The following is a 12,040-nucleotide window of genomic DNA, read 5'->3' on the forward strand; positions in this document are numbered from 1 at the left end:
GGAAATGCGGGGTCAGAGACTTCAGTCCTCTGTCTCCTACCCTATGTGCCCAGCCTGAAGCCTATTTGAAAGGAGAGATTTCCTTGTCTTTCATTCCCAATTAAACCATTGTGCCTTGCATAAGACAATATTCACTAGGCCAGGGAAAGACAGCAAGACTGAGACACCCTGTCAGCCCCCATGGCTAAGGTGTGCAGGGAGAAGGGCTGCTGTTCCCTTCCCAAGCAACCCTGCAGCAGGATCCTTTCTGCATCAGAAGTGGGACCCAGTACCCAGTATCATGATGGAGAATATTAAATACATGATATTTCAGAAATTTATCCTGTTTTGCTGACAATTAAATTTCAGCAGTACAAATCGTTGAAATCAGATTAGATGAGAAACTGGGACAAACGCTGTAAGCCCTGAGTGCTCTCCCAAAGGGGACATTGCCCTTCTCCCTCCGGTGTGTCCTACCAGCAGCAGCCACCAGAGCACTGCACGCAGCTGTGGCTCATTGCAGGCAGGGCCACCCAACACACGTGTGCCAGGCACCCAGCTGCCACCACACTGACACCAAGGAACATCTGGGCACAAACACACATGACAGAAGAGAGCTCCACGTGCCTGGGGATCCTAAGAGCTTGGGCATCAGGCAAGAAGTTTCCATAATTACAACTATATCTCCCATCTAGAGTTTCTTCTGGCTCTGACCCAGTCTCCCTAGAACTTTCTCACCAGCAATTTTTCCCCAGGTATTTTTTGCAAATCCAGGAAAGAGATTGTGTTATCTCTCAACAAAATGTAACATATTCTAACATCCTAGCAGCTGGCCCTGGGACATAATCTATGGGACTCTGGTTGCTTATGGCCCAGTTTACAGTCAGCTTCCCAGAAACATTTGCATGGTTGGGTAGAGTTGAATATAGCAATTAATCTTCAGTTCCAAGTAATCAGAAACATTTAGTCAGAGGCAAACTTTTTGGAAGACAAAAAAGGCTCCAGGACGGTCAGCAAAACAGGATAAATTTCTGAAATATCATGTATTTAATATTCTCCATCATGATTTAATTGAATATGTAAAACAAGAAAAAGCATATTCATTATCAGGAAAAAAAAAAAAAGGCTTGTTTAGCACAGAAGGACTTTCTGGACTGTTGGTATCTGGTTAGAAAATATTTTCCCAACTATAGTTTAATTCCCACTTCACAGCAGCCCTTTACAGTCTAATTAATATTTCTGGATTTCAGAAGGAAAATGAGGGATAACTGAATCAATTAAAATCTGACTCTTAGTTTCCCAGGAATAAGTGAACTCAGAATTAAATTTCCAAAGACTGGTCCTTTCTGACAGCTAAAAGCAGCTGTTTGCCAGGCTGTCTTTGGAACATCAGCAACACCACCACGATCAAACATTTGGGGAGGAAATTGGCTCTTCTATAAAGGGTTTGGCCAGGACACAGAGAGCTCAGCTTTGCAAACAGCCACTCTTCTCCTCTTCATGATAGCAGCAAGGTGCAAAACAGATACTGAGGAGTTCACAGCTCCTCAAAGTGTGATGGTTCTAACACCTCCCAGATCTGATGCTAGCACTATGTGCATCTATTACCAGATTTTCAACTCTGCAGTACTAACACAGAAGTCATAAGAGTAAGACAGAGGGGAAACATCACATTTTCCAAAGCTGTTTGGGCAGCAAGCCCTGTCATGCTGTTGCTGAAACACACCATACTGAATAACTCCACCACAGTGTGGTGAGAACTGCATTCTCTGGTGCAGTATATAAGTCAAATATCTCCTATCAGAATAGCAATTAGGAAACTTTTATACTGGTTTAAGGGTAGTATTAAGCCTGTGGCTGACATAACATAGAAAACATGACTTTTTGAAGTAGACCTGTTGAAATTTTCCCCTAAAAGACACAAAAGGACAGATTTTTATCTGCCACTAAGTATATAGCTCCCACACAAAGCTACACCAATTTATACTAAACAAGAATATAGCCCAGTGTACCCAAATCTGTCCAGATTAGCAAGGTACACCATTTTTCAAAAGCAATTAAATGATATTACCATAAAAGTGAGAGAATTTTTCTCACAGTACAACTAACAACTTTCCTAAAAATTACAATATTGCATGCTTTCCCCTTTCTTCCTTTGCAAACTAAAAATATCACTTGATATTTCTGCTGTAACAAACATCTTCAGATGTTTTTTACCACATTTGCACCCCCGTTCTGTCTCTTTATCATCTTTTTCTTTGAAAGAAAGAAGACAAGCCCACAGACAGATTGCCATTAACTGCAGTGGAATTTAGGCCAACCTAGATTATCCACGAGCCTCTTGGCAGTCCTCAGACCCTGTACCAAAGCCACATAAACTGGAGGAAACTGTAGATAAGGTAAGTATGAAGGGAGGTTACATGGACGCTGTCTATACCCATGTGCAAATTTAAGCAACGGTGATACTCAAGTCTAAAAAGCTGCATAAAAGCTTTAAAACAAAATTACAGCCATGATAGCTAATGTCCCACACACCATGGGGTATAGTCCTTAATTTCACCATAGTCTGGCCTTGTCATTCTGCTGGACTTCCCTGGAGCCCCTTTGATGAAGTGGTTACTGGCAATGCTGTTAATCTGAGGGTGCAACAACCATCTCCTGTTCAGGGACCATGTGAAAACAGCATTGAAACTACTTTATGAGACAGATAACCAAAACTAGAGCAGTCACCACCCAAAACAGAGGCCATGTGCAGGGCTGGAATAGGAGCAGAGCTGTGCTGAGTGTCTCAGAGTGTTTCTGGAGGGTTTGAGAGCTATTGCTTAGAGCTGCATGCGTGTAAGAGATAAGCAGCAAAAAAATACCACACGAGCACAGAAAGAAGGCAGCAAGGACACATCAGATATAGCTGGAGAGGCATGCAACTCCCACACCAAGATGGGACTGATGTTTCCACTAAAAGGTGGGCAGGAGCTATGAGAAAAGTCACTTTCCCTGAACACAGTGGGATTCACACAGCAGAAATAAAAATATTTATGTAATGCCCCACAAAAATAATCAGACCCAAAGATACTTGATGAAGTCATCAACAAACACAACCCACAAAAGCCTCAAATACTAGTTTAAACAAAAAGTGTGACACTTTTTTTTTTTTTTTTTTACTATGGCTCCCCCCCACCACCCTTTTAAATCAGCTTTGTCACTCCAGTAATCATGAGCCTTTTTTGATAAAGAGTGGAGTCCAAGCTGGCAAGGACAGTTGGGTTAGATTTTGGTTGGCAGCTTCACAGCTATCTTTATTCTCGACTCCTGAAAAGCACATCCAAAAGTATGTGGTTACATTTGACCATCACCACAGACACAAACCAGCCAGGCACTCACAGGTCTGGGTACCACTGACTAATTCCTCTGTAGACCAAGTCAGAAGAAACCTTCCTCATGGAAAGATACTTTTAATGAGATTCCTTCATGTAAGCCAGTGCCTGCAAAGAAACAGGAGCCAAGGCACCACAAATAGAACCATCATCCATTCCACTCAGAGTCTCTGTGTAGGCACTGGGGTAATGATGACAGGCCAGAGAGAGTTGCCAGAATCAGGGCAAAACAGCTCTTGCCAGAAACTGAGTTTCCCATGAGCAGAAGTTCCTTTCAGCAACACCCAGCAGAACAATGTGCAAATTCAGGACAGCTTCATCCTCACGAGGACCCAGAGAAAGCAAGAAGCCACAGGCAGGATCAGGCTTATTCAGAGCCCCAGATGGCCTCTGCTGTGTCCTTTGCCTGCCTGCACCCATAGGAGCTCTCTTAACTCCTTTCTCTTCTCCTCCTCACATCCTGTTGCTTCAGTTCCCACTTTATAAAATTAAAAGCTTAACTTTCCTATTTTGGCCCATCACCACAGATGATAAGCACAGCCTGACTTCCTTCCAAGGTGCATTCTCCCCTTTGCTGTCAAGGGGAGCACTACCTAAAGCAGCAAGACAAGTTACTCCTGAGAAGGACAAACAATTGTCCTGCTGGACTGCAATATCAATAATGAACTTCAGTACCTCCAGGGTTAAAGCTGGTAACAAAGCAAAGCTTAGGTCAGCAGATTCTTAAACATATTTATTAAGCATGTGTTTAAGCAATCAGCTAAAACAGGGACAGAGGTGCCATAGTGTCATCTATGGAAGCTCCTTTTATTTTCCTCTCATTTTGGCCTTTGGAAAAAGCATAGTCATAGCTAGATCTCATATGTTGCACAATAATTGAAATTTTCATGGAGAATTCCAGAGCAAATTGGTAAATTGTTAGCAGACTGTATTGCCACAAGCTTGTCAGTATTTCTATTTTCTTTTTTTTTTTTTTTAATTTGGTTTAAATTTGTGCTCCATCATCATTTTGTTTCATAATTTGTGTGTCATCAACTCTGGTCATCTTGTGATGAGAAAAGCATAAAAAAAAAGCTATTTCTAAAGCAAACAGGATTTTCCCCTTCACTATTCCAGGAAACAAATTCTTCCCAAAAGCCATCATTAAGGAAAAGTCAGAAAGAGTTCAGATTTTTATGAGTGAAGCAAATAAGCTGCTACAGTATTAAAAACAATGTGGAATTTAGCTTATGAAGTTCTAGATCTTTTTGTAGAAAAGAAACCACTGACTGATAGTGTTTCATTCTCGTGAAAACAAATTGTGTTCATAGCATTTCAAACAACTTTTGAGTAGATTTTCAGTTAAAGGTATGAAAGTAAGTAGTGCTTGACTTTGCTCCTCCACTTGCCATCTGTAATCACCTTACCCCAAAGCAGATATCTTTTTCTTGACAATTTTGCCTCTTGTCTGCTCAAAATGGCAAGAGTCTCCACCCTTTGGGCTGTACTGACTCTTCACACAAGCAATCAAGACATGGTAATTTTGCTCTCTGTGGATCAATGCCCAAGTGAGGTCTCCTAAGGAAAATTTGGAGGCAGAATGAGAGCCAGCAGAGGGAGTATCATAATAGCTCCCCTGTGAGAACATTTCTTGCAGAAGAATCCAGAGACTTCAGTTGGTCTCAGGACCCTATTGTGTTAAGAAATATACATGCCTACAAGTAAGCACGCTTACATTGTTTCACTACATTTTCCATGCAGGCAATGGATTTTTTGCAAAGGTCATTGGGTCCAAGCCAGTCACCACTGGGAATATAAATTGTGTGTTCTTCACATTGAATCATAGAGAGGGGGTGGGTGGGAGAAGTGAGAGACAGATTTGTAGCTTTCTTCTTTTTCTTATTTAAAATTAATATGGCTAGTTCTCTTTACAACACCAATATTCCTGGTTATTCTATAATGCTTGACATCCAGTAGTCTCAAAATATATTAAAAAGAAAGTACTACTGTCCTAGAAAAAAAAAGTCTAAGCCCAGAAAAGCACACTGATGTTCATGCTCCCCAGCTCATCAAATATGCACCAGAAGGAAGAAAAACTATTTCAAAAACAAACATTTGATATGCCCTCAAACATCTAAAACCAGCTTTTGCCCTCCAGTAAAACTAAGGACACCTATAGGGAGAAATCCAGATTTTCACCAATGGGCACCTGACTTCAGTAGAGTGGCCATTTCATAATGGAGGGAATTACAGTTTATGCTCACCTACCACCTCAGTAATAAGCTCCTTTTTTCCAGTAGGTCCACCTATTATTTGAGTTTCGTCTGCCCTCAGAGGTTTACAGGCACTAACTCCCATTTGATTTCACTCCCATGGGCTTCAGCTCTAAGATCAAGTTTGTAACTGGGAGAAACTTGTCCCTGAGAAGCCTGCCATGAAGGAGCCTGGCCTGCAATGGGACACAGAATGGCAATTCCACTGCCTATTCAACAAGCTGAAAGCCCAGCTCTTATACATCCATCAAAGTCCATTTTAATTGGGAGCCTAAAGCTATTTTACTCATCAGTAATAAAGGAGCAATTAAGTTCACGGCCAAAAATGAATTAATGAGATACTGCAAACAAGTTAATTAACTCCTTCATGGGTATTCAGATAGAAACCACACAAAAAAACCCACAGGGTGTGCTAATTACTCCAGGGGTCTGACTAAAATGAAACAAAAATTAGATAACCACAACATTTGGAGCAAAGGCTAGAAGTCTGTCATTAAGCCATCTTCTCTCACATACAGTGAGCATAGGAAGCTGTGTATGACACTGCACACATGGAAACACCTACATCCCTATGTACAACTCATCAAGAGCAGCGTCAAATTCAGTAACATAATTAAACTGAACCTATTTGCTCCATTTGCCTTGGCAAATGCTCTGGGGGGCACTCTCCTTACCCTAAGGAGAAGAGATTGGCAAAAGAGTTGGTCTGTTTAAATACCCTTTAAGGGAAAGAAGAGGTTTAGCAAGGATGGCCTGGAAAAGACAGCATGAGGTATGTGATGTTGTGCAGTGCCTGGCCAAGGCTGACTTACGTGGCACAGCTTGAGGAAGAACAAGAGGGTCTCTGTGTATATGTTTAGGAGGTTAAATTGTCATACTTGGCAATTTACATTAACTTTACAATATTTCATTGCCACGAGCTCAGGAATCCATAAACCCATTGGGCCAAATTTGCTCATCCCTGTGTTTTGGTCATTTATGGCCACACAAAGGACAGATAAAATTCTACCAGTACAGGCAGAGAACAGTTTTACTGAGGCTTTTTTGCCCTGGTCCAAACATTATACTTGAAATTTAGAGAAGCAGAAAAACAAGCCCTTTCCACATGGTGGCAAAACACAGCTGCTTTTAAAATCTCAAAACTTGGGCTATTTTTAAGGAAAAAGCCAAAGGTTCCCAGGGCTCACAGTGGAGCGTCAGCCTGCAGAATTCAATAACCAATCCAGGAAACGCATTTTGACATCTAGTTTCAAAGAGGGTATTGTAAACAAAGAGCAAGCCCACAGAACAATATCATTCTTGATCCCCATTTAAGTAGCAGGAGCACAGAAAAGCCTCAGAAGTGGAGACATCTGTATTTATGTAGAGTGCTTTCCCTGTCTCTTTGTACTCCATTAAATTGCAAATGGTGAAATGGAATTTCTTTTTTGAGTAGATTAGCCCTTGCATCTTAAATCACCCCAAACACAACAATGCCACTACTAAAATATGAGAAGGACGCTTTCTGAAATCTGCAGAAGCATTACAAGATTTGTTTACAGTTAATATCATGGTATTTCAGCTTGGGCTCAGAGTAACTTGCAGCAGCCACAACTGGCTTTATTTGGGTTCAAGTTAGAGAGGAATGAGACCAGAATCAGACCATGAGGACAGCATTTATATATGACAGTTTGTCTGGAACATCACCTCAATTTTTTTTTTTTTTAATTTGGATTTAGTCTGCAGAAAGACTTCTCATTCATATACATGCACACACACTTTTAATTTTTTCCTGTTAGGGCAAGCTAGGGCTAGAGGCTATCACACAAATCCAGGTATAACAAACAAAAAGACAATGAGTTGCAATTGACAAGACTGGGAGAAAAAAAAAGGTTTTCTTTTTTCTCTCTACATGTGCTTAGCTAAACAAAGGCTACCAAGCCTATAAAATAATGTTTTAAGAAATAAAGCTTGAGATTCATCTTGTCAAAATGATAGCTAAGTCTTCTATCTGCCTGTCAGCATAAGTATTATCCAAAGATTGACAGAAAGAATTTGTTAACTAACTTGGTTTTAGTATAGCAAAAACTATTTATTGCATGCAACATGCTTTTCTACAGGAAATACATTAATGCTTATTGTGGTCACTAAACCAACCTTCCTAACACCAAGTAGGTTGTGCTTAGGGACAGAGACATGATTTTTAATGCTTCATTCCCCGATCAAAATTATTCTGCTTGCATGTATTTATTTTCCTTGCTAGTGTATTTTGGCTGACTTCAAAGGGAAATTCATGAAGCCACTAGCACACCCAAAGCTTGTATGTATTCCGAATACCAGATTGTGACCCCACGGTTTGCATGTGTGTATTACTGCTATAACTCTGCACTGTCTCAGTGAGTAGTTTGCTGCAGTTTGCCCTGGGGAAGATAAGCAAGAGCATAATCTATGCACTCTGTAGGTCTTGAGGCTGTTGAAATGTATATGCTATCTCTTAGGGAAGAAAAAAACACCCCAAAAACACAGGGCTCCAAACTGATCTTCAGCTGTATCAAAACAAAGAAATGGAGGCAAAATAATTGACTCCTGTTTTTACTATTCTCAAAATTTCTCATTCAGTGCTACAAGAGAAAAAAAGTGAGCTTTTCTGGCCCATAAAAAGAATGTGTGACTATTTTTTATTTATTTATGAAGTTGCAAGCCAAATTAACGGCAGCAGGACATTAACGGTAGTAAGACTTTTCTTCTTGGAATCAGGACAGAGGAGTAGGAAGTCTTCCTTTCTGCTGAGAGAAATACTCACATGGCTGCCATGTCTGCCTCTTGAGGAGGTGCAGTTATAAAAATATAGCATCACAGTCATGCTAAATAAATACAGCTTAGTGGAAAACCTAGTGGAACTACCAGATTCAGGGGCACATGGACTTTACTCCAGTTTGGTCATTGACTTTAGCAGTATGAAGTGACTGCCTCTTTGTCTGCTCCCCTCCCCCACCCTCTAGTAAATAAATTATAGTCATAACTTCTTATAAATAGCATTTACGCTGCAGAAATATTACACTGACCTGCAAGCCTACTGTCAGGTCTGACTAACATTTGAAGCACACACTGAGCAGGGCAAAGTACTGCTGCTAACAGTCATAAACTGTTGGGCTTCGAGCTGTACTGATATGGCAGTGCTTTGGTCTCAGCTTTATGTTTTACAGCCACACTCTTCTGCTCTTATCAAAATGTGGTATATAACTGCCAACCCTGAGGAGTTCCTGTGCACAAGCTCCTGCCAAGCTCATGCCACATTCCCCACACAGCATTGCCTCCTGAGCTCTCGCTCTGCACGTAGTAGATGGTGTTGACTCTGACAAAGAAGGCACTAAGGATTATTTTAAAAGGCTGCAAAAACACTTGCTTTCCTGGCATTTCTTTTGGGCTGAACAGCACTCCCACTCCCTGAAAGCAGCAAAGATATTCTTTTGACATTAGTTCCTCCTACTTCTCTGACTAGTAAATATAAGTATTTTCAGATAACTCTCCTGGTTTTCTCATGGAAGAATCTAAAACCTGCATGGGAAGTATAAAGTGTGCTTATCTGTGGTCAGGGAAAATAGGTCTGCTTTTCTCTTGAAGGTGTAGTATTTCAATATTAACACAACATAGACACCCAAAAAGATCTAACACTAGTTTATTCCCAATAGCAGACCTTCCCAGCATAAGGGCAAAGAAAAAAAAAAAAAAAAAAAAAAAAGACAACTTAAAAAAAATAGTAACATATCAAAGCCCAAGAAGACTATCTCTTTTTTCTTTTCCAAACAAAGTTTTTTTTTTTTCTTTTCCCTCTCCAGACCACATAGTTCTGATTTTTTCCCTGCTGTGGAAAAAAAAATTTAAAAAGAAAATTTTAAAAAGAGAAAGTTTTAAACAGAGTAGATATTCCAATGGTTTAACATTAAACATCATCTTAATTTGCATTGCTATACATGCTGATCTTAGGCCATGAGATTAAGGACCTGTACCTAGTATTTCAGTTCTTTCTAGGGACAAGCTTTTGGAGAGGGAGAAAAAAAATTGGCACCACAGTTATGTCAAAACTTTGTTAACCTGGCTTATTCAGCATTTTCTATTCCTGCCTTGACTCACTCTATCTGCTGTCAAAAACACCACATTTCAGCACCATCCAAGAGAGATCTGTTCCTTCTCACGGCACAGGACCTTTGGTTCTGATATCTCCTAGGAGTATTTTTCACGTTGCAGCAGAGACCTGCGAATCAGCATTGCCTCTCTGCACTCCCTCAGCTGTCTCTTGCTCATAGCAGCTTAAGCAAGATGAATCTCTCTCTGCCTCCCCTACAGTAATGGTTTATTTACATTGCCTGTCTGACACAATTTGGACTGGATTAAACTGCTGTGCAACCACATCTCAAATTGACTTACAGCCCTCTGGTGCTCCCACTCCCTGGCGTGCTCCTGACCATACAGAAAGCTGTGCCAAGCACCCTAGCTATCAGAAAATTAGTTATCAAATTTTTTTAAAAAAATTAAACAAAACAAACAAACAAAAAAAAGTAGCTGGCTTTCTGCTGGCTTACAGAGCTACATCAGCTCCACACATGGTCGTGGGGCAAGAGTGGGGTGGGGAGGAGTGACTGGGGAAGAGCCATGCCAGCCCCCAGCTAGATCAGCTCCAATAGACATGGCTCCCTCTCCTCAGGTTATTTTGAAAATGGGTCTACGGCTTTAAGTGCCATTGTCAGGAGTGGCCAGGGGCACAGACACAAACCAGGTGCTTCTAGCTTAATGAATTACAGACGGGATCATCCATTCAGGCAGAGTCTGCCTGTGCTCTTTGCCCACTGCAAGTACAAGGCAACTTGAGCTATCCTCACCTTCAGGGCTCAGGCTTAACCTTGACACCCAAACGCCATGGGTTTAACCCTTCAGCTCCTCTTGCTTAACCGAGGACACCTCCCACCTGCTAAGGGCGTGCAAAGAGACCTGCTGAGCCCGTGTCCTGTCACCCAACTGCATAACACACCTCAGGATTCCGATTTAAGGAACAGCAATTATTCAGTGTTCTCAGGGCAGACTGGCACCCATCCCTTGAAGCCTCCTGAGCAGGGCTAGAGAGCAGGGACACTGCACTGGGACAGCAGGAGCAGGTCTGAAGGTGAGGCATGGACCCCCACACAAATCTCTGTGGCTGAACTTATTTTTCAAAGTTGAATTCAACATTAAATACAGAAATATACTTCGAGTTATTCTCTTAAACATACACACAAAAAAAACTACTTTTGAGCCCTTCCAAGGGATTCTCCATGAAAATTTAAAGAAACACAATCTAAATATTTGCAAACAGACCATTATAAGCAAGAGCTGAACTAATGTAACCATTGAAAGCAGCAGTAGGAAAAGTAACAGAGGAATTACAAGTTTCACTTGTCATTCTAGAAAAAGTCTCTCTGTAGTTTATTAAACTAAAACTGAAATACCTGTTTTTTCCAAAACTATTTTGTGATCTCACTGAAGAAACAGACAGTTGCAGCTCAGTATGCCGCTAGAAAAAATATATTTATTTCTCACATGCTCTAGCAGATTATCACAATTAATTCTAACTTCTAGAGAAGAAAGGAAAAAAAATAATTCTTAAGATTATACAAGTTGGTACAGTGTACCACCCTGTAATTTTAAATACTTTAAAGAAATCCATCCAGACTTGAGCTCAAGGTGTCACAGCTGCCCTCTTCAACAGTTCCCTCATTGTGGTTTGCAGCAAGGAAAAAAATAAATCTTCAAACAAAAATAACCATATAGCAGCCAACAGATGGGGAGAAGAGAAAGAGGGGGAGCAATATGGAAAGAAAAAGAAAAAAAAAAAAAGAAAAATATAACCCAGAGAGCATTACATCAGTTCTCCTCCCAGTTTTATTTAAAACACACGTGCCATCACTCACAGCTCTGTGGTTACTGGAAAATATGACTGTAACTTCCATGGTGTGGGTGTGTGGGTTGTATTGAAAAAAATAAATTAAAAAAAAAGGACTTTTCTTTGGCACAGCTGACTTTGGCTACTGATGGAAGGAAAAAGGGTGGCACATTTGTACAAAACCCTTGTGTTTTGGCAGGGAGGAGAGTCCTGCATGAGCCACCTAGCTGTGTTTTGTTCTTTAGCAGAAGCATACACACCATTTCACTTCAACACAGAGAATACCACAGAAAGACCACAGCATCAAGCACAACAGAGAATGTTTCCACCCCCTTGCAAACAATAATTCCATTAGATTATCAGTGAAAAAAGCTTCTATAAAATAAATTATTTAGGCTAACATTTGTTTCAGCTTTGACTGCCTATGGAGCAACAATAGACAGGGTAAAACATTCATCCTGAAACCAAAACACCATTAGAGTTTGTGCTCTAAAGATGAGTCAGCAAACACCCATCAGACTGCTATGGTACAGGCAAGT

At 40.7% G+C, this 12,040-nt stretch overlaps 1 long non-coding RNA gene across 3 annotated transcripts; it reads left to right on the forward strand.

Annotated features, from left to right (window-relative positions):
* Positions 1–358: 358 nt before the first annotated feature.
* Positions 359–8,642, forward strand: LOC137471475 (uncharacterized). 3 transcript variants are annotated; one of them, XR_010997646.1, is made up of 4 exons: positions 359–1,732; positions 2,245–2,378; positions 4,470–5,053; positions 5,630–8,642. It is a non-coding gene; the product is annotated as an uncharacterized lncRNA (long non-coding RNA). The 3 variants fall into 3 exon arrangements; XR_010997647.1 differs by lacking the exon at positions 4,470–5,053 and having other exon boundaries at positions 1,250–1,732; positions 5,633–8,642; XR_010997645.1 differs by lacking the exon at positions 4,470–5,053 and having other exon boundaries at positions 1,254–1,732.
* The last annotated feature ends 3,398 nt before the right edge of the window (positions 8,643–12,040 follow it).

Source organism: Anomalospiza imberbis, chromosome 3 (assembly GCF_031753505.1).
Source record: "Anomalospiza imberbis isolate Cuckoo-Finch-1a 21T00152 chromosome 3, ASM3175350v1, whole genome shotgun sequence".
Taxonomy (NCBI): domain Eukaryota; kingdom Metazoa; phylum Chordata; class Aves; order Passeriformes; family Viduidae; genus Anomalospiza; species Anomalospiza imberbis.